Source organism: Haemaphysalis longicornis, unplaced genomic scaffold (genome assembly GCF_048455015.1).
Source record: "Haemaphysalis longicornis isolate Haplotype H1 unplaced genomic scaffold, Haemaphysalis longicornis Haplotype H1 scaffold_11, whole genome shotgun sequence".
NCBI classification, from domain to species: domain Eukaryota; kingdom Metazoa; phylum Arthropoda; class Arachnida; order Ixodida; family Ixodidae; genus Haemaphysalis; species Haemaphysalis longicornis.
In genome coordinates this window covers 47,328,632-47,349,044 of record NW_027526214.1, presented here as the reverse complement: position 1 = coordinate 47,349,044, position 20,413 = coordinate 47,328,632, and the positions used below count along the sequence as shown (strand labels likewise).

Genomic DNA, 20,413 nt, shown 5'->3' with positions numbered 1-20,413 from the left:
ATGCTTTCTTTGGCGTTGTAGACTGCCAGCATTTCTTTCGATATTTCCTAACGAGCCCCTCATTTCCAAACCCTATTCTTGTGCGAAAGCTTACCGAGGGCCTCGGTTCTGGCAGCCTTGATGCCAAGGTAGCTAAGAGGGTTTTCCCGCCGGTTACCCACTTATGACAGGCTGTAGACGATCGCGTCACGCCCCGTTGGTTGAAAAGAAGGTCCCCTTCTCCCCGTGTAGTCTGAGTGGCGCTGGCTTCCACCCTCAAGCGTTAGATACAGTTGTAGTAACTATAAATACCCCAGAAAGTGAAGGAGGACACAGGTGCCCAGATAGCCGAATTGGTAAGGCATTCGAGATCTAATCGAAAGGCGTGGGTTCGGTCCCCACTCTGGGCGCGTGTTTTTCTTTCTTTCTCACATAATAATAATAAAAAAAATGTAACATCACTAACGTTAAAAAATATTCCATCCATTCCTCTATGCTTTCTTTGGCGTTGTAGACTGCCAGCATTTCTTTCGATATTTCCTAACAAGCCCCTCATTTCCAAACCCTATTTTCGTGCAAAAGCTTAGCAGGGGCCTCGGTTCTGGCAGCCTTGATGCCAAGGTAGCATACGAGGGTTTTCCCGCCGGTTACCCACTTATGACAGGCTATAGACGTTCGCGTCACGCCCCGGGATTTGAAAAGAAGGTCCCCTTCTCCCCGTGTAGTCTGAGTGGCGCTGGCTACCACCCTCAAGCGTTAGATACAGTTCGAGTAACTATATATACCCCAGAAAGTGAAGGAGGACACAGTCACCCAGATAGCCGAATTGTTAAGGCATTCGAAATCTAATCGAAAGGCGTGGGTTCGGTCCCCACCCTGGGCGCGTGTTTTTCGTTCTTTCTCACATAATAATAATAAAAAAAATGTAACATCACTAACGATAAAAAATATTCTATCCATTCCCCTATGCTTTCTTTGGCGTTGTAGACTGCCAGCATTTCTTTCGATATTTCCTAACGAGCCCCTCATTTCCAAACCCTATTCTCGTGCGAAAGCTTAGCGAGGGCCTCGGTTCTGGCAGCCTTGATGCCAAGGTAGCATAAGAGGGTTTTCCCGCCGGTTACCAACTTATGACAGGCTGTAGACGTTCGCGTCACGCCCCGGGGGTTGAAAAGAAGGTCCCCTTCTCCCCGTGTAGTCTGAGTGTCGCTGGCTACCACCCTCAAGCGTTAGATACAGTTGTAGTAACTATAAATACCCCAGAAAGTGAAGGAGGACACAGTCTCCCAGATAGCCGAATTGGTAAGGCATTCGAGATCTAATCGAAAGGCGTGGGTTCGGTCCCCACTCTGGGCGCGTGTTTTTCTTTCTTTCTCACATAATATTAATAAAAAAATGTAACATCACTAACGGTAAAAAATATTCCATCCATTCCCCTATGCTTTCTTTGGCGTTGTAGACTGCCAGCATTTCTTTCGATATTTCCTAACGAGCCCCTCATTTCGAAACCCTATTCTCGTGCGAAAGCTTAGCGAGGGCCTCGGTTTTGGCAGCCTTTATGCCAAGGTAGCATAAGAGGGTTTTCCCGCCGGTTACCCACTTATGACAGGCTGTAGACGTTCGCGTCACGCCCCGGGGGTTGAAAAGAAGGTCCCCTTCTCCCCGTGTAGTCTGAGTGGCGCTGGCTACCACCCTCAAGCGTTAGATACAGTTGGAGTAACTATAAATACCCCAGAAAGTTGAAGGAGGACACAGTCGCCCAGATAGCCGAATTGGTAAGGCATTCGAAATCTAATCGAAAGGCGTGGGTTCGGTCCCTACCCTGGGCGCGTGTTTTTCGTTCTTTCTCACATATTAATAATAAAAAAATGTAACATCACTAACGATAAAAAATATTCTATCCATTCCCCTATGCTTTCTTTGGCATTGTAGACTGCCAGCATTTCTTTCGATATTTCCTAACGAGCCCCTCATTTCCAAACCCTATTCTCGTGCGAAAGCTTAGCGAGGGCTTCGGTTCTGGCAGCCTTGATGCCAAGGTAGCATAAGAGGGTTTTCCCGCCGGTTACCAACTTATGACAGGCTGTAGACGTTCGCGTCACGCCCCGGGGGTTGAAAAGAAGGTCCCCTTCTCCCCGTGTAGTCTGAGTGTCGCTAGCTACCACCCTCAAGCGTTAGATACAGTTGTAGTAACTATAAATACCCCAGAAAGTGAAGGAGGACACAGTCGCCCAGATAGCCGAATTGGTAAGGCATTCGAGATCTAATCGAAAGGCGTGGGTTCGGTCCCCACTCTGGGCGCGTTTTTCTTTCTTTCTCACATAATATTAATAAAAAAATGTAACATCACTAACGGTAAAAAATATTCTATCCATTCCCCTATGCTTTCTTTGGCGTTGTAGACTGCCAGCATTTATTTCAATATTTCCTAACGAGCCCCTCATTTCCAAACCCTATTCTCGTGCGAAATCTTAGCGAGGGCCTCGGTTCTGGCAGCCTTGATGCCAAGGTAGCATAAGAGGGTTTTCCAGCCGGTTACCCACTTATGACAGGCTGTAGACGTTCGCGTCACCTCCCGGGGGTTGAAAAGAAGGTCCCCTTCTCCCCGTGTAGTCTGAGTGGCGCTGGCTACCACCCTCAAGCGTTAGATACAGTTGTAGTAACTATAAATACCCCAGAAAGTGAAGGAGGAAACAGTCGCCCAGATAGCCGAATTGGTAAGGCATTCAAGATCTAATCGAAAGGCGTGGGTTCGGTCCCCACTCTGGGCGCGTGTTTTTCTTTCTTTCTCACATAATAATAATAAAAAAAATGTAACATCACTAACGGTAAAAAATATGCTATCCATTCCCCTATGCTTTCTTTGGCGTTGTAGACTGCCAGCATTTCTTTTGATATTTCCTAACGAGCCCCTCATTTCCCAACCCTATTCTCGTGCGAAAGCTTAGCGAGGTCCTCGGTTCTGGCAGCCTTGATGCCAAGGTAGCATAAGAGGGTTTTCCCTCCGGTTACCAACCTATGACTGGCTGTAGACGTTCGCGTCACGCCCCGGTGGTTGAAAAGAAGGTCCCCTTCTCCCCGTGTAGTCTGAGTGGCGCTGGCTACCACCCTCAAGCGTTAGATACAGTTGTAGTAACTATAAATACCACAGAAAGTGAAGGAGGACACAGTCCCCCAGATAGCCGAATTGGTAAGGCATTCGAGATCTAATCGAAAGGCGTGGGTTCAGTCCCCAGACTGGGCGCGTGTTTTTCTTTCTTTTTCACATAATAATATTAAAAAAAATGTAACATCACTAACGGAAAAAATATTCTATTCATTCCCCTATGCTTTCTTTGGCGTTGTAGACTGCCAGCATTTCTTTAGATATTTCCTAACGAGCCCCTCATTTCCAAACCCTATTCTCGTGCGAAAGCTGAGCGAGGGCCTCGGTTCTGGCAGCCTTGATGCCAAGGTAGCTAAGAGGGTTTTTCCGCCGGTTACCCACTTATGACAGGCTGTAGACGTTCGCGTCACGCCCCGGGGGTTGAAAAGAAGGTCCCCTTCTCCCCGTGTAGTCTGAGTGGCGCTGGCTACCACCCTCAAGCGTTAGATACAGTTTAGTAACTATAAATACCCCAGAAAGTGAAGGAGGACACAGTCGCCCAGATAGCCGAATTGGTAAGGCATTCGAGATCTAATCGAAAGGCGTGGGTTCGGTCCCCACTCTGGGCGCGTGTTTTTCTTTATTTCTCACATAATAATAATAAAAAAATGTAACATCACTAACGTTAAAAAATATTCTATCCATTCCTCTATGCTTTTTTGGCGTTGTAGACTGCCAGCATTTCTTTCGATATTTCCTAACGAGCCCCTCATTTCCAAACCCTATTCTCGTGCGAAAGCTGAGCAGGGGCCTCGGTTCTGGCAGCCTTGATGCCAAGGTAGCATAAGAGGGTTTTCCCGCCGGTTACCCACTTATGACAGGCTATAGACGTTCGCGTCACGCCCCGGGGGTTGAAAAGAAGGTCCCCTTATCCTCGTGTAGTCTGAGTGGCGCTGGCTACCACCCTCAAGCGTTAGATACAGTTGTAGTAACTATAAATACCCCAGAAAGTGAAGGAGGACACAGTCGCCCAGATAGCCGAATTGTTAAGGCATTCGAGATCTAATCGAAAGGCGTGGGTTCGGTCCCCACCCTGGGCGCGTGTTTTTCGTTCTTTCTCACATAATAATAATAAAAAAAAAATGTAACATCACTAACGATAAAAAATATTCTATCCATTCCCCTATGCTTTCTTTGGCGTTGTAGACTGCCTTCATTTCTTTCGATATTTCCTAACGAGCCCCTCATTTCCAGACCCTATTCTCGTGCGAAAGCTTAGCGAGGGCCTCGGTTCTGGCAGCCTTGATGCCAAGGTAGCATAAGAGGGTTTTCCAACCGGTTACCCACTTATGACAGGCTGTAGACGTTCGCGTCACCCCCCGGTGGTTGAAAAGAAGGTCCCCTTCTCCCCGTGTAGTCTGAGTGGCGCTGGCTACCACCCTCAAGCGATAGATACAGTTGTAGTAACTATAAATTCCCCAGAAAGTGAAGGAGGACACAGTCGCCCAGATAGCCGAATTGGTAAGGCATTCGAGATCTAATCGAAAGGCGTGGGTTCGGTCCCCACTCTGGGCGCGTGTTTTTCTTTCTTTCTCACATAATAATAATAAAAAAATGTAATATTACTAACGGTAAAAAATATGCTATCCATTCCCCTATGCTTTCTTTGGCGTTGTAGACTGCCAGCATTTCTTTCGATATTTCCTAACGAGCCCCTCATTTCCAAACCCTATTCTCGTGCGAAAGCTTAGCGAGGGCCTCGGTTCTGGCAGCCTTGATGCAAAGGTAGCATAAGAGGGTTTTCCCGCCGGTTACCAACCTATGACAGGCTGTAGACGTTCGCGTCACGCCCCGGGGGTTGAAAAGAAGGTCCCCTTCTCCCCGTGTAGTCTGAGTGGCGCTGGCTACCACCCTAAAGCGTTAGATACAGTTTGAGTAACTATAAATACCCCAGAAAGTGAAGGAGGACACAGTCGCCCAGATAGCCGAATTGGTAAGGCATTCGAGATCTAATCGAAAGGCGTGGGTTCGGTCCCCACTCTGGGCGCGTGTTTTTCTTTCTTTCTCACATAATAATAATAAAAAAAATGTAACATCACTAACGGAAAAAATATTCTATCCATTCCCCTATGCTTTCTTTGGCGTTGTAGACTGCCAGCATTTCTTTCGATATTTCCTAACGAGCCCCTCATTTCCAAACCCTAATCTCGTGCGAAAGCTTAGCGAGGGCCTCGGTTTTGGCAGCCTTGATGCCAAGGTAGCATAAGAGGGTTTTCCCGCCGGTTACCCACTTATGACAGGCTGTAGACGTTCGCGTCACGCCCCGGGGGTTAAAAAGAAGGTCCCCTTCTCCCCGTTTAGTCTGAGTGGCGCTGGCTACCACCCTCAAGCGTTAGATACAGTTGCAGTAACTATAAATACCCCAGAAAGTGAAGGAGGACACTGTCGCCCAGATAGCCGAATTGGTAAGGCATTCGAGATCTAATCGAAAGGCGTGGGTTCGGTCCCCACTCTGGGCGCGTGTTTTTCTTTCTTTCTCACATAATAATAAATAAAAAAATGTAACATCACTAACGGTAAAAAATATTCTATCCATTTCCCTATGCTTTCTTTGGCGTTGTAGACTGCCAGCATTTCTTTCGATATTTCCTAACGAGCCCCTCATTTCCAAACCCTATTCTCGTGCGAAAGCTTAGCGAGGGCCTCGGTTCTGGCAGCCTTGATGCCAAGGTAGCATAAGAGGGTTTTCCCGCCGGTTACCCACTTATGACAGGCTGTAGACATTCGCGTCACGCCCCGGGGGATGAAAAGAAGGTCCCCTTCTCCCCGTGTAGTCTGAGTGTCGCTGGCTACCACCCTCAAGCGTTAGATACAGTTGTACTAACTATAAATACCCCAGAAAGTGAAGGAGGACACAGTCGCCCAGGTAGCCGAATTGGTAAGGCATTCGAGATCTAATCGAAAGGCGTGGGTTCGGTCCCCACTCTGGGCGCGTGTTTTTCTTTCTTTCTCACATAATAATATTAAAAAAAATGTAACTTCACTAACGGTAAAAAATATTCTATCCATTCCCCTATGCTTTCTTTGGCGTTGTAGACTGCCAGCATTTCTTTCGATATTTCCTAACGAGCCCCTCATTTCCAAACCCTATTCTCGTGCGAAAGCTGAGCGAGGGCCTCGGTTCTGGCAGCCTTGATGCCAAGGTAGCTAAGAGGGTTTTCCCGCCGGTTACCCACTTATGACAGGCTGTAGACGTTCGCGTCACGCCCAGGGGGTTGAAAAGAAGGTCCCCTTCTCCCCGTGTAGTCTGAGTGGCGCTGGCTACCACCCTCAAGCGTTAGATACAGTTTTAGTATATATAAATACCCCAGAAAGTGAAGGAGGACACAGTCGCCCAGATAGCCGAATTGGTAAGGCATTCGAGATCTAATCGAAAGGCGTGGGTTCGGTCCCCACTCTGGGCGCGTGTTTTTCTTTCTTTCTCACATAATAATAATAAAAAAAATGTAACATCACTAACGTTAAAAAATATTCTATCCATTCCTCTATGCTTTCTTTGGCGTTGTAGACTGCCAGCATTTCTTTCGATATTTCCTAACGAGCCCCTCATTTCCAAACCCTATTCTCGTGCGAAAGCTTAGCAGGGGCCTCGGTTCTGGCAGCCTTGATGCCAAGGTAGCATAAGAGGGTTTTCCCGCCGGTTACCCACTTATGACAGGCTATAGACGTTCGCGTCACGCCCCGGGGGTTGAAAAGAAGGTCCCCTTATCCTCGTGTAGTCTGAGTGGCGCTGGCTACCACCCTCAAGCGTTAGATACAGTTGTAGTAACTATAAATACCCCAGAAAGTGAAGGAGGACACAGTCGCCCAGATAGCCGAATTGGTAAGGCATTCGAGATATAATCGAAAGGCGTGGGTTCGGTCCCCACTCTGGGCGCGTGTTTTTCTTTCTTTCTCACATAATAATAATAAAAAAAATGTAACATCACTAACGGAAAAAATATTCTATCCATTCCCCTATGCTTTCTTTGGCGTTGTAGACTGCCAGCATTTCTTTCGACATTTCCTAACGAGCCCCTCATTTCCAAACCCTATTCTCGTGCGAAAGCTTAGCGAGGGCCTATGTTCTGGCAGCCTTGATGCCAAGGTAGCATACGAGGGTTTTCCCGCCGGTTACCCAGTTATGACAGGCTGCAGACGTTCGCGTCACGCCCCGGGGTTTGAAAAGAAGGTCCCCTTCTCCCCGTGTAGTCTGAGTGGCGCTGGCTACCACCCTCAAGCGTTAGATACAGTTTTAGTAACTATAAATACCCCAGAAAGTGAAGGAGGACACAGTCGCCCAGATAGCCGAATTGGTAAGGCATTCGAGATCCAATCGAAAGGCGTGCGTTCGGTCCCCACTCTGGGCGCGTGTTTTTCTTTCTTTCTCACATAATAATAATAAAAAAAATGTAACATCACTAACGGTAAAAAATATGCTATCCATTCCCCTATACTTTCTTTGGCGTTGTAGACTGCCAGCATTTCTTTAGATATTTCCTAACGAGCCCCTCATTTCCAAACCCTATTCTCGTGCGAAAGCTTAGCGAGGGCCTCGGTTTTGGCAGCCTTGATGCCAATGTAGCATAAGAGGGTTTTCCCGCCGGTTACCCACTTATGACAGGCTGTAGACGTTCGCTTCACGCCCCGGGGGTTGAAAAGAAGGTCCCCTTCTCCCCGCGTAGTCTGAGTGGCGCTGGCTACCACCCTCAAGCGTTAGATACAGTTGTAGTAACTATAAATACCCCAGAAAGTGAAGGAGGACACAGTCGCCCAGATAGCCGAATTGGTAAGGCATTCGAGATCTAATCGAAAGGCGTGGGTTCGGTCCCCACTCTGGGCGCGTGTTTTTCTATCTTTCTCACATAATAATAATAAAAAAATGTAACATCACTAACGATAAAAAATATTCTATCCATTCCCCTCTGCTTTCTTTGGCGTTGTAGACTGCCAGCATTTCTTTCGATATTTCCTAACGAGCCCCTCATTTCCAGAACCTATTCTCGTGCGAAAGCTTAGCGAGGGCCTCGGTTCTGGCAGCCTTGATGCCAAGGTAGCATAAGAGGGTTTTCCCGCCGGGTACCAACCTATGACAGGCTGTAGACGTTCGCGTCACGCCCCGGGGGTATAAAAGAAGGTCCTCTTCTCCCCGTGTAGTCTGAGTGGCGCTGGCTACCACCCTCAAGCGTTAGATACAGTTTTAGTAACTATAAATACCCCAGAAAGTGAAGGAGGACACAGTCGCCCAGATAGCCGAATTGGTAAGGCATTCGAGATCTAATCGAAAGGCGTGGGTTCGGTCCCCACTCTAGGCGCGTGTTTCTCTTTCTCTCTCACATAATAATAATAAAAAAAAATGTAACATCACTAACGGAAAAAATATTCTATCCATTGCCCTATGCTTTCTTTGGCGTTGCAGACTGCCAGCATTTCTTTCGATATTACCTAACGAGCCCCTCATTTCCAAACCCTATTCTCATGCGAAAGCTTAGCGAGGGCCTCGGTTTTGGCAGCCTTGATGCCAAGGAAGCATAAGAGGGTTTTTCCGCCGGTTACCCACTTATGACAGGCTGTAGACGTTCGTGTCACGCCCCGGGGGTTGAAAAGAAGGTCCCCTTCTCCCCGTGTAGTCTGAGTGGCGCTGGCTACCACCCTCAAGCGTTAGATACAGTTGTAGTAACTATAAATACCCCAGAAAGTGAAGGAGGACACAGTCGCCCAGATAGCCGAATTGGTAAGGCATTCGAGATCTAATCGAAAGGCGTGGGTTCGGTCCCCACTCTGGGCGCGTGTTTTTCTTTCTTTCTCACATAATAATATTAAAAAAATGTAAATTCACTAACGGTAAAAAATATTCTATCCATTCCCCTATGCTTTCTTTGGCGTTGTAGACTGCCAGCATTTCTTTCGATATTTCCTAACGAGCATCTCATTTCCAAACCCTATTCTCGTGCGAAAGCTTAGCGAGGGCCTCGGTTTTGGCAGCCTTGATGCCAATGTAGCATAAGAGGGTTTTCCCGCCGGTTACCCACTTATGACAGGCTGTAGACGTTCGCTTCACGCCCCGGGGGTTGAAAAGAAGGTCCCCTTCTCCCCGCGTAGTCTGAGTGGCGCTGGCTACCACCCTCAAGCGTTAGATACAGTTGTATTAACTATAAATACCCCAGAAAGTGAAGGAGGACACAGTCGCCCAGATAGCCGAATTGGTAAGGCATTCGAGATCTAATCGAAAGGCGTGGGTTCGGTCCCCACTCTGGGCGCGTGTTTTTCTGTCTTTCTCACATAATAATAATAAAAAAATGTAACATCACTAACGTTAAAAAATAGTCTATCCATTCCTCTATGCTTTCTTTGGCGTTGTAGACTGCCAGCATTTCTTTCGATATTTCCTAACGAGCCCCTCATTTCCAAACCCTATTCTCGTGCGAAAGCTTAGCAGGGGCCTCGGTTCTTGCAGCCTTGGTGCCAAGGTAGCATAAGAGGGTTTTCCCGCCGGTTACCCACTTATGACAGGCTATAGACGTTCGCGTCACGCCCCGGCGGTTGAAAAGAAGGTCCCCTTCTCCCCGTGTAGTCTGAGTGGCGCTGGCTACCACCCTCAAGCGTGAGATACAGTTGTAGTAACTATAAATACCCCAGAAAGTGAAGGAGGACACGGTCGCCCAGATAGCCGAATTGTTAAGGCATTCGAGATCTAATCGAAAGGCGTGGGTTCGGTCCCCACCCTGGGCGCGTGTTTTTCGTTCTTTCTCACATAATAATAATAAAAAAAATGTAACATCACTAACGATAAAAAATATTCTATCCATTCCCCTATGCTTTCTTTGGCGTTGTAGACTGCCTTCATTTCTTTCGATATTTCCTAACGAGCCCCTCATTTCCAGACCCTATTCTCGTGAGAAAGCTTAGCGAGGGCCTCGGTTCTGGCAGCCTTGATGCCAAGGTAGCATAAGAGGGTTTTCCAGCCAGTTACCCACTTATGACAGGCTGTAGACGTTCGCGTCACCCCCCGGTGGTTGAAAAGAAGGTCCCCTTCTCCCCGTGTAGTCTGAGTGGCGCTGGCTACCACCCTCAAGCGATAGATACAGTTGTAGTAACTATAAATTCCCCAGAAAGTGAAGGAGGACACAGTCGCCCAGATAGCCGAATTGGTAAGGCATTCGAGATCTAATCGAAAGGCGTGGGTTCGGTCCCCACTCTGGGCGCGTGTTTTTCTTTCTTTCTCACATAATAATAATAAAAAAAATGTAACATCACTAACGGAAAAAATATTCTATCCATTCCCCTATGCTTTCTTTGGCGTTGTAGACTGCCAGCATTTCTTTCGATATTTCCTAACGAGCCCCTCATTTCCAAACCCTATTCTCGTGCGAAAGCTTAGCGAGGGCCTCGGTTTTGGCAGCCTTGATGCCAAGGTAGCATAAGAGGGTTTTCCCGCCGGTTACCCACTTATGACAGGCTGTAGACGTTCGCGTCACGCCCCGGGGGTTAAAAAGAAGGTCCCCTTCTCCCCGTTTAGTCTGAGTGGCGCTGGCTACCACCCTCAAGCGTTAGACACAGTTGTAGTAACTATAAATACCCCAGAAAGTGAAGGAGGACACAGTCGCCCAGATAGCCGAATTGGTAAGGCATTCGAGATCTAATCGAAAGGCGTGGGTTCGGTCCCCACTCTGGGCGCGTGTTTTTCTTTCTTTCTCACATAATAATAAATAAAAAAATGTAACATCACTAACGGTAAAAAATATTCTATCCATTTCCCTATGCTTTCTTTGGCGTTGTAGACTGCCAGCATTTCTTTCGATATTTCCTAACGAGCCCCTCATTTCCAAACCCTATTCTCGTGCGAAAGCTTAGCGAGGGCCTCGGTTCTGGCAGCCTTGATGCCAAGGTAGCATAAGAGGGTTTTCCCGCCGGTTACCCACTTATGACAGGCTGTAGACATTCGCGTCACGCCCCGGGGGATGAAAAGAAGCTCCCCTTCTCCCCGTGTAGTCTGAGTGTCGCTGGCTACCACCCTCAAGCGTTAGATACAGTTGTACTAACTATAAATACCCCAGAAAGTGAAGGAGGACACAGTCGCCCAGATAGCCGAATTGGTAAGGCATTCGAGATCTAATCGAAAGGCGTGGGTTCGGTCCCCACTCTGGGCGCGTGTTTTTCTTTCTTTCTCACATAATAATATTAAAAAAATGTAACTTCACTAACGGTAAAAAATATTCTATCCATTCCCCTATGCTTTCTTTGGCGTTGTAGACTGCCAGCATTCCTTTCGATATTTCCTAACGAGCCCCTCATTTCCAAACCCTATTCTCGTGCGAAAGCTGAGCGAGGGCCTCGGTTCTGGCAGCCTTGATGCCAAGGCAGCTGAGAGGGTTTTCCCGCCGGTTACCCACTTATGACAGGCTGTAGACGTTCGCGTCACGCCCCGGGGGTTGAAAAGAAGGTCCCCTTCTCCCCGTGTAGTCTGAGTGGCGCTGGCTACCACCCTCAAGCGTTAGATACAGTTTTAGTATATATAAATACCCCAGAAAGTGAAGGAGGACACAGTCGCCCAGATAGCCGAATTGGTAAGGCATTCGAGATCTAATCGAAAGGCGTGGGTTCGGTCCCCACTCTGGGCGCGTGTTTTTCTTTCTTTCTCACATAATAATAATAAAAAAAATGTAACATCACTAACGTTAAAAAATATTCTATCCATTCCTCTATGCTTTCTTTGGCGTTGTAGACTGCCAGCATTTCTTTCGATATTTCTTAACGAGCCCCTCATTTCCAAACCCTATTCTCGTGCGAAAGCTTAGCAGGGGCCTCGGTTCTGGCAGCCTTGATGCCAAGGTAGCATAAGAGGGTTTTCCCGCCGGTTACCCACTTATGACAGGCTATAGACGTTCGCGTCACGCCCCGGGGGTTGAAAAGAAGGTCCCCTTCTCCCCGTGTAGTCTGAGTGGTGCTGGCTACCACCCTCAAGCGTTAGATACAGTTGTAGTAACTATAAATACCCCAGAAAGTGAAGAAGGACACAGTCGCCCAGATAGCCGAATTGTTAAGGCATTCGAGATCTAATCGAAAGGCGTGGGTTCGGTCCCCACCCTGCGCGCGTGTTTTCGTTCTTTCTCACATAATAATAATAAAAAAAATGTAACATCACTAACGATAAAAAATATTCTATCCATTCCCCTATGCTTTCTTTGGCATTGTAGACTGCCAGCATTTCTTTTGATATTTCCTAACGAGCCCCTCATTTCCAAACCCTATTCTCGTGCGAAAGCTTAGCGAGGGCCTCGGTTCTGGCAGCCTTGATGCCAAGGTAGCATAAGAGGGTTTTCCCGCCGGTTACCCACTTATGACAGGCTGTAGACGTTCGCGTCACGCCCCGGGGGTTGAAAAGAAGGTCCCCTTCTCCCCGTGTAGTCTGAGTGGCGCTGGCTACCACCCTCAAGCGTTAGATACAGTTTTACTATCGATAAATACCCCAGAAAGTGAAGGAGGACACAGTCGCCCAGATAGCCGAATTGGTAAGGCATTCGAGATCTAATCGAAAGGCGTGGGTTCGGTCCCCACTCTGGGCGCGTGTTTTTCTTTCTTTCTCACATAATAATAATAAAAAAAATGTAACATCACTAACGTTAAAAAATATTCTATCCATTCCTCTATGCTTTCTTTGGCGTTGTAGACTCCCAGCATTTCTTTCGATATTTCCTAACGAGCCGCTCATTTCCAAACCCTATTCTCGTGCGAAAGCTTAGCGAGGGCCTCGGTTCTGGCAGCCTTGATGCCAAGGTAGCATAAGAGGGTTTTCCCGCCGGTTACCCACTTATGACAGGCTGTAGACATTCGCGTCACGCCCCGGGGGATGAAAAGAAGGTCCCCTTCTCCCCGTGTAGTCTGAGTGTCACTGGCTACCACCCTCAAGCGTTAGATACAGTTGTACTAACTATAAATACCCCAGAAAGTGAAGGAGGACACAGTCGCCCAGATAGCGGAATTGGTAAGGCATTCGAGATCTAATCGAAAGGCGTGGGTTCGGTCCCCACTCTGGGCGCGTGTTTTTCTTTCTTTCTCACATAATAATATTAAAAAAATGTAACTTCACTAACGGTAAAAAATATTCTATCCATTCCCCTATGCTTTCTTTGGCGTTGTAGACTGCCAGCATTTCTTTCGATATTTCCTAACGAGCCCCTCATTTCCAAACCCTATTCTCATGCGAAAGCTGAGCGAGGGCCTCGGTTCTGGCAGCCTTGATGCCAAGGTAGCTGAGAGGGTTTTCCCGCCGGTTACCCACTTATGACAGGCTGTAGACGTTCGCGTCACGCCCCGGGGGTTGAAAAGAAGGTCCCCTTCTCCCCGTGTAGTCTGAGTGGCGCTGGCTACCACCCTCAAGCGTTAGATACAGTTTTAGTATATATAAATACCCCAGAAAGTGAAGGAGGACACAGTCGCCCAGATAGCCGAATTAGTAAGGCATTCGAGATCTAATCGAAAGGCGTGGGTTCGGTCCCCACTCTGGGCGCGTGTTTTTCTTTCTTTCTCACATAATAATAATAAAAAAATGTAACATCACTAACGTTAAAAAATATTCTATCCATTCCCCTATGCTTTCTTTGGCATTGTAGACTGCCAGCATTTCTTTTGATATTTCCTAACGAGCCCCTCATTTCCAAACCCTATTCTCGTGCGAAAGCTTAGCGAGGGCCTCGGTTCTGGCAGCCTTGATGCCAAGGTAGCATAAGAGGGTTTTCCCTCCGGTTACCAACCTATGACTGGCTGTAGACGTTCGCGTCACGCCCCGGGGGTTGAAAAGAAGGTCCCCTTCTCCCTGTGTAGTCTGAGTGGCGCTGGCTACCACCCTCAAGCGTTAGATACAGTTGAAGTAACTATAAATACCCCAGAAAGTAAAGGAGGACACAGTCGCCCAGATAGCCGAATTGGTAAGGCATTCGAGATATAATCGAAAGGCGTGGGTTCGGTCCCCACTCTGGGCGCGGGTTTTTCTTTCTTTCTCACATAATAATAATAAAAAAAATGTAACATCACTAACGGAAAAAATATTCTATCCATTCCCCTATGCTTTCTTTGGCGTTGTAGACTGCCAGCATTTCTTTCGACATTTCCTAACGAGCCCCTCATTTCCAAACCCTATTCTCGTGCGAAAGCTTAGCGAGGGCCTATGTTCTGGCAGCCTTGATGCCAAGGTAGCATACGAGGGTTTTCCCGCCGGTTACCCAGTTATGACAGGCTGCAGACGTTCGCGTCACGCCCCGGGGTTTGAAAAGAAGGTCCCCTTCTCCCCGTGTAGTCTGAGTGGCGCTGGCTACCACCCTCAAGCGTTAGATACAGTTTTAGTAACTATAAATACCCCAGAAAGTGAAGGAGGACACAGTCGCCCAGATAGCCGAATTGGTAAGGCATTCGAGATCCAATCGAAAGGCGTGCGTTCGGTCCCCACTCTGGGCGCGTGTTTTTCTTTCTTTCTCACATAATAATAATAAAAAAATGTAACATCACTAACAGTAAAAAATATGCTATCCATTCCCCTATACTTTCTTTGGCGTTGTAGACTGCCAGCATTTCTTTAGATATTTCCTAACGAGCCCCTCATTTCCAAACCCTATTCTTGTGCGAAAGCTTAGCGAGGGCCTCGGTTTTGGCAGCCTTGATGCCAATGTAGCATAAGAGGGTTTTCCCGCTGGTTACCCACTTATGACAGGCTATAGACGTTCGCGTCACGCCCCGGGGGTTGAAAAGAAGGTCCCCTTCTCCCCGCGTAGTCTGAGTGGCGCTGGCTACCACCCTCAAGCGTTAGATACAGTTGTAGTAACTATATATACCCCAGAAAGTGAAGGAGGACACAGTCGCCCAGATAGCCGAATTGTTAAGGCATTCGAAATCTAATCGAAAGGCGTGGGTTCGGTCCCCACACTGGGCGCGTGTTTTTCGTTCTTTCTCACATAATAATAATAAAAAAAATGTAACATCGCTAACGGTAAAAAATATGCTATCCATTCCCCTATACTTTCTTCGGCGTTGTAAACTGCCAGCATTTCTTTAGATATTTCCTAACGAGCCCCTCATTTCCAAACCCTATTCTCGTGCGAAAGCTTAGCGAGGGCCTCGGTTTTGGCAGCCTTGATGCCAATGTAGCATAAGAGGGTTTTCCCGCCGGTTACCCACTTATGACAGGCTGTAGACGTTCGCTTCACGCCCCGGGGGTTGAAAAGAAGGTCCCCTTCTCCCCGCGTAGTCTGAGTGGCGCTGGCTACCACCCTCAAGCGTTAGATACAGTTGTATTAACTATAAATACCCCAGAAAGTGAAGGAGGACACAGTCGCCCAGATAGCCGAATTGGTAAGGCATTCGAGATCTAATCGAAAGGCGTGGGTTCGGTCCCCACTCTGGGCGCGTGTTTTTCTTTCTTTCTCACATAATAATAATAAAAAAAATGTAACATCACTAACGGAAAAAATATTCTATCCATTCCCCTATGCTTTCTTTGGCGTTGTAGACTGCCAGCATTTCTTTCGATATTTCCTAACGAGCCCCTCATTTCCAAACCCTATTCTCATGCGAAAGCTTAGCGAGGGCCTCGGTTTTGGCAGCCTTGATGCCAAGGAAGCATAAGAGGGTTTTTCCGCCGGTTACCCACTTATGACAGGCTGTAGACGTTCGCGTCACGCCCCGGGGGTTGAAAAGAAGGTCCCCTTCTCCCCATGTAGTCTGAGTGGCGCTGGCTACCACCCTCAAGCGTTAGATACAGTTGTAGTAACTATAAATACCCCAGAAAGTGAAGGAGGACACAGTCGCCCAGATAGCCGAATTGGTAAGGCATTCGAGATCTAATCGAAAGGCGTGGGTTCGGTCCCCACTCTGGGCGCGTGTTTTTCTTTCTTTCTCACATAATAATATTAAAAAAATGTAAATTCACTAACGGTAAAAAATATTCTATCCATTCCCCTATGCTTTCTTTGGCGTTGTAGACTGCCAGCATTTCTTTCGATATTTCCTAACGAGCCCCTCATTTCCAAACCCTATTCTCGTGCGAAAGCTTACCGAGGGCCTCGGTTCTGGCAGCCTTGATGCCAAGGTAGCTAAGAGGGTTTTCCCGCCGGTTACCCACTTATGACAGGCTGTAGACGATCGCGTCACGCCCCGGTGGTTGAAAAGAAGGTCCCCTTCTCCCCGTGTAGTCTGAGTGGCGCTGGCTACCACCCTCAAGCGTTAGATACAGTTGTAGTAACTATAAATACCCCAGAAAGTGAAGGAGGACACAGGTGCCCAGATAGCCGAATTGGTAAGGCATTCGAGATCTAATCGAAAGGCGTGGGTTCGGTCCCCACTCTGGGCGCGTGTTTTTCTTTCTTTCTCACATAATAATAATAACAAAAAATTTAACATCACTAACGTTAAAAATATTCCATCCATTCCTCTATGCTTTCTTTGGCGTTGTAGACTGCCAGCATTTCTTTCGATGTTTCCTAACGAGCCCCTCATTTCCAAACCCTATTCTCGTGCGAAAGCTTAGCAGGGGCCTCGGTTCTGGCAGCCTTGATGCCAAGGTAGCATAAGAGGGTTTTCCCGCTGGTTACCCACTTATGACAGGCTATAGACGTTCGCGTCACGCCCCGGGGGTTGAAAAGAAGGTCCCCTTCTCCCCGCGTAGTCTGAGTGGCGCTGGCTACCACCCTCAAGCGTTAGATACAGTTGTAGTAACTATATATACCCCAGAAAGTGAAGGAGGACACAGTCGCCCAGATAGCCGAATTGTTAAGGCATTCGAAATCTAATCGAAAGGCGTGGGTTCGGTCCCCACCCTGGGCGCGTGTTTTTCGTTCTTTCTCACATAATAATAATAAAAAAAATGTAACATCACTAACGGTAAAAAATATGCTATCCATTCCCCTATACTTTCTTCGGCGTTGTAAACTGCCAGCATTTCTTTAGATATTTCCTAACGAGCCCCTCATTTCCAAACCCTATTCTCGTGCGAAAGCTTAGCGAGGGCCTCGGTTTTGGCAGCCTTGATGCCAATGTAGCATAAGAGGGTTTTCCCGCCGGTTACCCACTTATGACAGGCTGTAGACGTTCGCTTCACGCCCCGGGGGTTGAAAAGAAGGTCCCCTTTTCCCCGCGTAGTCTGAGTGGCGCTGGCTACCACCCTCAAGCGTTAGATACAGTTGTATTAACTATAAATACCCCAGAAAGTGAAGGAGGACACAGTCGCCCAGATAGCCGAATTGGTAAGGCATTCGAGATCTAATCGAAAGGCGTGGGTTCGGTCCCCACTCTGGGCGCGTGTTTTTCTATCTTTCTCACATAATAATAATAAAAAAATGTAACATCACTAACGTTAAAAAATAGTCTATCCATTCCTCTATGCTTTCTTTGGCGTTGTAGACTGCCAGCATTTCTTTCGATATTTCCTAACGAGCCCCTCATTTCCAAACCCTATTCTCGTGCGAAAGCTTAGCAGGGGCCTCAGTTCTTGCAGCCTTGGTGCCAAGGTAGCATAAGAGGGTTTTCCCGCGGGTTACCCACTTATGGCAGGCTATAGACGTTCGCGTCACGCCCCGGGGGTTGAAAAGAAGGTCCCCTTCTCCCCGTGTAGTCTGAGTGGCGCTGGCTACCACCCTCAAGCGTGAGATACAGTTGTAGTAACTATAAATACCCCAGAAAGTGAAGGAGGACACAGTCGCCCAGATAGCCGAATTGTTAAGTCATTCGAGATGTAATCGAAAGGCGTGGGTTTGGTCCCCACCCTGGGCGCGTGTTTTTCGTTCTTTCTCACATAATAATAATAAAAAAAATGTAACATCACTAACGATAAAAAATATTCTATCCATTCCCCTATGCTTTCTTTGGCGTTGTAGACTGCAAGCATTTCTTTCGATATTTCCTAACGAGCCCCTCATTTCCAGACCCTATTCTCGTGCGAAAGCTTAGCGAGGGCCTCGGTTCTGGCAGCCTTGATGCCAAGGTAGCATAAGAGGGTTTTCCCGCCGGGTACCAACCTATGACAGGCTGTAGACGTTCGCGTCACGCCCCGGGGGTTGAAAAGAAGGTCCTCTTCTCCCCGTGTAGTCTGAGTGGCGCTGGCTACCACCCTCAAGCGTTAGATACAGTTGTAGTAACTATAAATACCCCAGAAAGTGAAGGAGGACACAGTCGCCCAGATAGCCGAATTGGTAAGGCATTCGAGATCTAATCGAAAGGCGTGGGTTCGGTCCCCACTCTGGGCACGTGTTTCTCTTTCTTTCTCACATAATAATAATAAAAAAAGGTAACATCACTAACGGAAAAAATATTCTATCCATTGCCCTATGCTTTCTTTGGCGTTGCAGACTGCCAGCATTTCTTTCGATATTTCCTAACGAGCCCCTCATTTCCAAACCCTATTCTCATGCGAAAGCTTAGCGAGGGCCTCGGTTTTGGCAGCCTTGATGCCAAGGAAGCATAAGAGGGTTTTTCCGCCGGTTACCCACTTATGACAGGCTGTAGACGTTCGCGTCACGCCCCGGGGGTTGAAAAGAAGGTCCCCTTCTCCCCGTGTAGTCTGAGTGGCGCTGGCTACCACCCTCAAGCGTTAGATACAGTTGTAGTAACTATAAATACCCCAGAAAGTGAAGGAGGACACAGTCGCCCAGATAGCCGAATTGGTAAGGCATTCGAGATATAATCGAAAGGCATGGGTTCGGTCCCCACTCTGGGCGCGTGTTTTTCTTTCTTTTTCACATAATAATAATAAAAAAAATGTAACATCACTAACGTTAAAAATATTCCATCCATTCCTCTATGCTTTCTTTGGCGTTGTAGACTGCCAGCATTTCTTTCGATATTTCCTAACGAGCCCCTCATTTCCAAACCCTATTCTCGTGCGAAAGCTTAGCAGGGGCCTCGGTTCTGGCAGCCTTGATGCCAAGGTAGCATAAGAGGGTTTTCCCGCTGGTTACCCACTTATGACAGGCTATAGACGTTCGCGTCACGCCCCGGAGGTTGAAAAGAAGGTCCCCTTCTCCCCGCGTAGTCTGAGTGGCGCTGGCTAACACCCTCAAGCGTTAGATACAGTTGTAGTAACTATATATACCCCAGAAAGTGAAGGAGGACACAGTCGCCCAGATAGCCGAATTGTTAAGGCATTCGAAATCTAATCGAAAGGCGTGGGTTCGGTCCCCACCCTGGGCGCGTGTTTTTCGTTCTTTCTCACATAATAATAATAAAAAAATGTAACATCACTAACGATAAAAAATATTCTATCCATTCCCCTATGCTTTCTTTGGCGTTGTAGACTGCCAGCATTTCTTTCGATATTTCCTAACGAGCCCCTCATTTCGAAACCCTATTCTCGTGCGAAAGCTTAGCGAGTGCCTCGGTTTTGGCAGCCTTGATGCCAAGGTAGCATAAGAGGGTTTTCCCGCCGGTTCCCCACTTATGACAGGCTGCAGACGTTCGCGTCACGCCCCGGGGGTTGAAAAGAAGGTCCCCTTCTCCCCGTGTAGTCTGAGTGGCGCTGGCTTCCACCCTCAAGCGTTAGATACAGTTTTAGTAACTATAAATACCCCAGAAAGTGAAGGAGGATACAGTCGCCCAGATATCCGAATTGGTAAGGCATTCGAGATCTAATCGAAAGGCGTGGGTTCGGTCCCCGCTCTGGGCGCGTGTTTTTCTTTCTTTCTCACATAATAATATTAAAAAAAATGTAACTTCACTAACGGTAAAAAATATTCTATCCATTCCTATATGCTTTCTTTGGCGTTGTAGACTGCCAGCATTTCTTTCAATATTTCCTAAATAGCCCCTCATTTCCAAACCCTATTCTCGTGCGAAAGCTTAGCGAGGGCCTCGGTTCTGGCAGCCTTGATGCCAAGGTAGCTAAGAGGGTTTTCCCGCCGGTTACCCACTCATGACAGGCTGTAGACGATCGCGCAACGCCCCGGTGGTTGAAAAGAAGGTCCCCTTCTCCCCGTGTAGTCTGAGTGGCGCTGGCTACCACCCTCAAGCATTAGATACAGTTGTAGTAACTATATATACCCCAGAAAGTGAAGGAGGACACAGTCGCCCAGATAGCCGAATTGTTAAGGCATTCGAAATCTAATCGAAAGGCGTGGGTTCGGTCCCCACCCTGGGCGCGTGTTTTTCGTTCTTTCTCACATAATAATAATAAAAAAATGTAACATCACTAACGATAAAAAATATTCTATCCATTCCCCTATGCTTTCTTTGGAGTTGTAGACTGCCAGCATTTCTTTCGATATTTCCTAACGAGCCCCTCATTTCCAAACCCTATTCTCGTGCGAAAGCTTAGCAAGGGCCTCGGTT

General features: G+C 47.6%; 4 non-coding genes across 4 annotated transcripts; all 4 read left to right on the top strand.

Moving 5' to 3' along the window:
* The first annotated feature begins 6,929 nt into the window (after positions 1–6,929).
* Trnai-uau (transfer RNA isoleucine (anticodon UAU)) lies at positions 6,930–7,001 on the top strand. Its single transcript has one exon. It is a non-coding gene; the product is annotated as a tRNA-Ile (tRNA).
* Positions 7,002–14,013: 7,012 nt separating this feature from the next.
* Trnai-uau (transfer RNA isoleucine (anticodon UAU)) lies at positions 14,014–14,085 on the top strand. Its single transcript has one exon. It is a non-coding gene; the product is annotated as a tRNA-Ile (tRNA).
* A 4,179-nt stretch (positions 14,086–18,264) lies between these two features.
* Positions 18,265–18,336, top strand: Trnar-ucu (transfer RNA arginine (anticodon UCU)). The gene has a single exon. It is a non-coding gene; the product is annotated as a tRNA-Arg (tRNA).
* A 399-nt stretch (positions 18,337–18,735) lies between these two features.
* Trnai-uau (transfer RNA isoleucine (anticodon UAU)) lies at positions 18,736–18,807 on the top strand. Its single transcript has one exon. It is a non-coding gene; the product is annotated as a tRNA-Ile (tRNA).
* Positions 18,808–20,413: the final 1,606 nt, after the last annotated feature.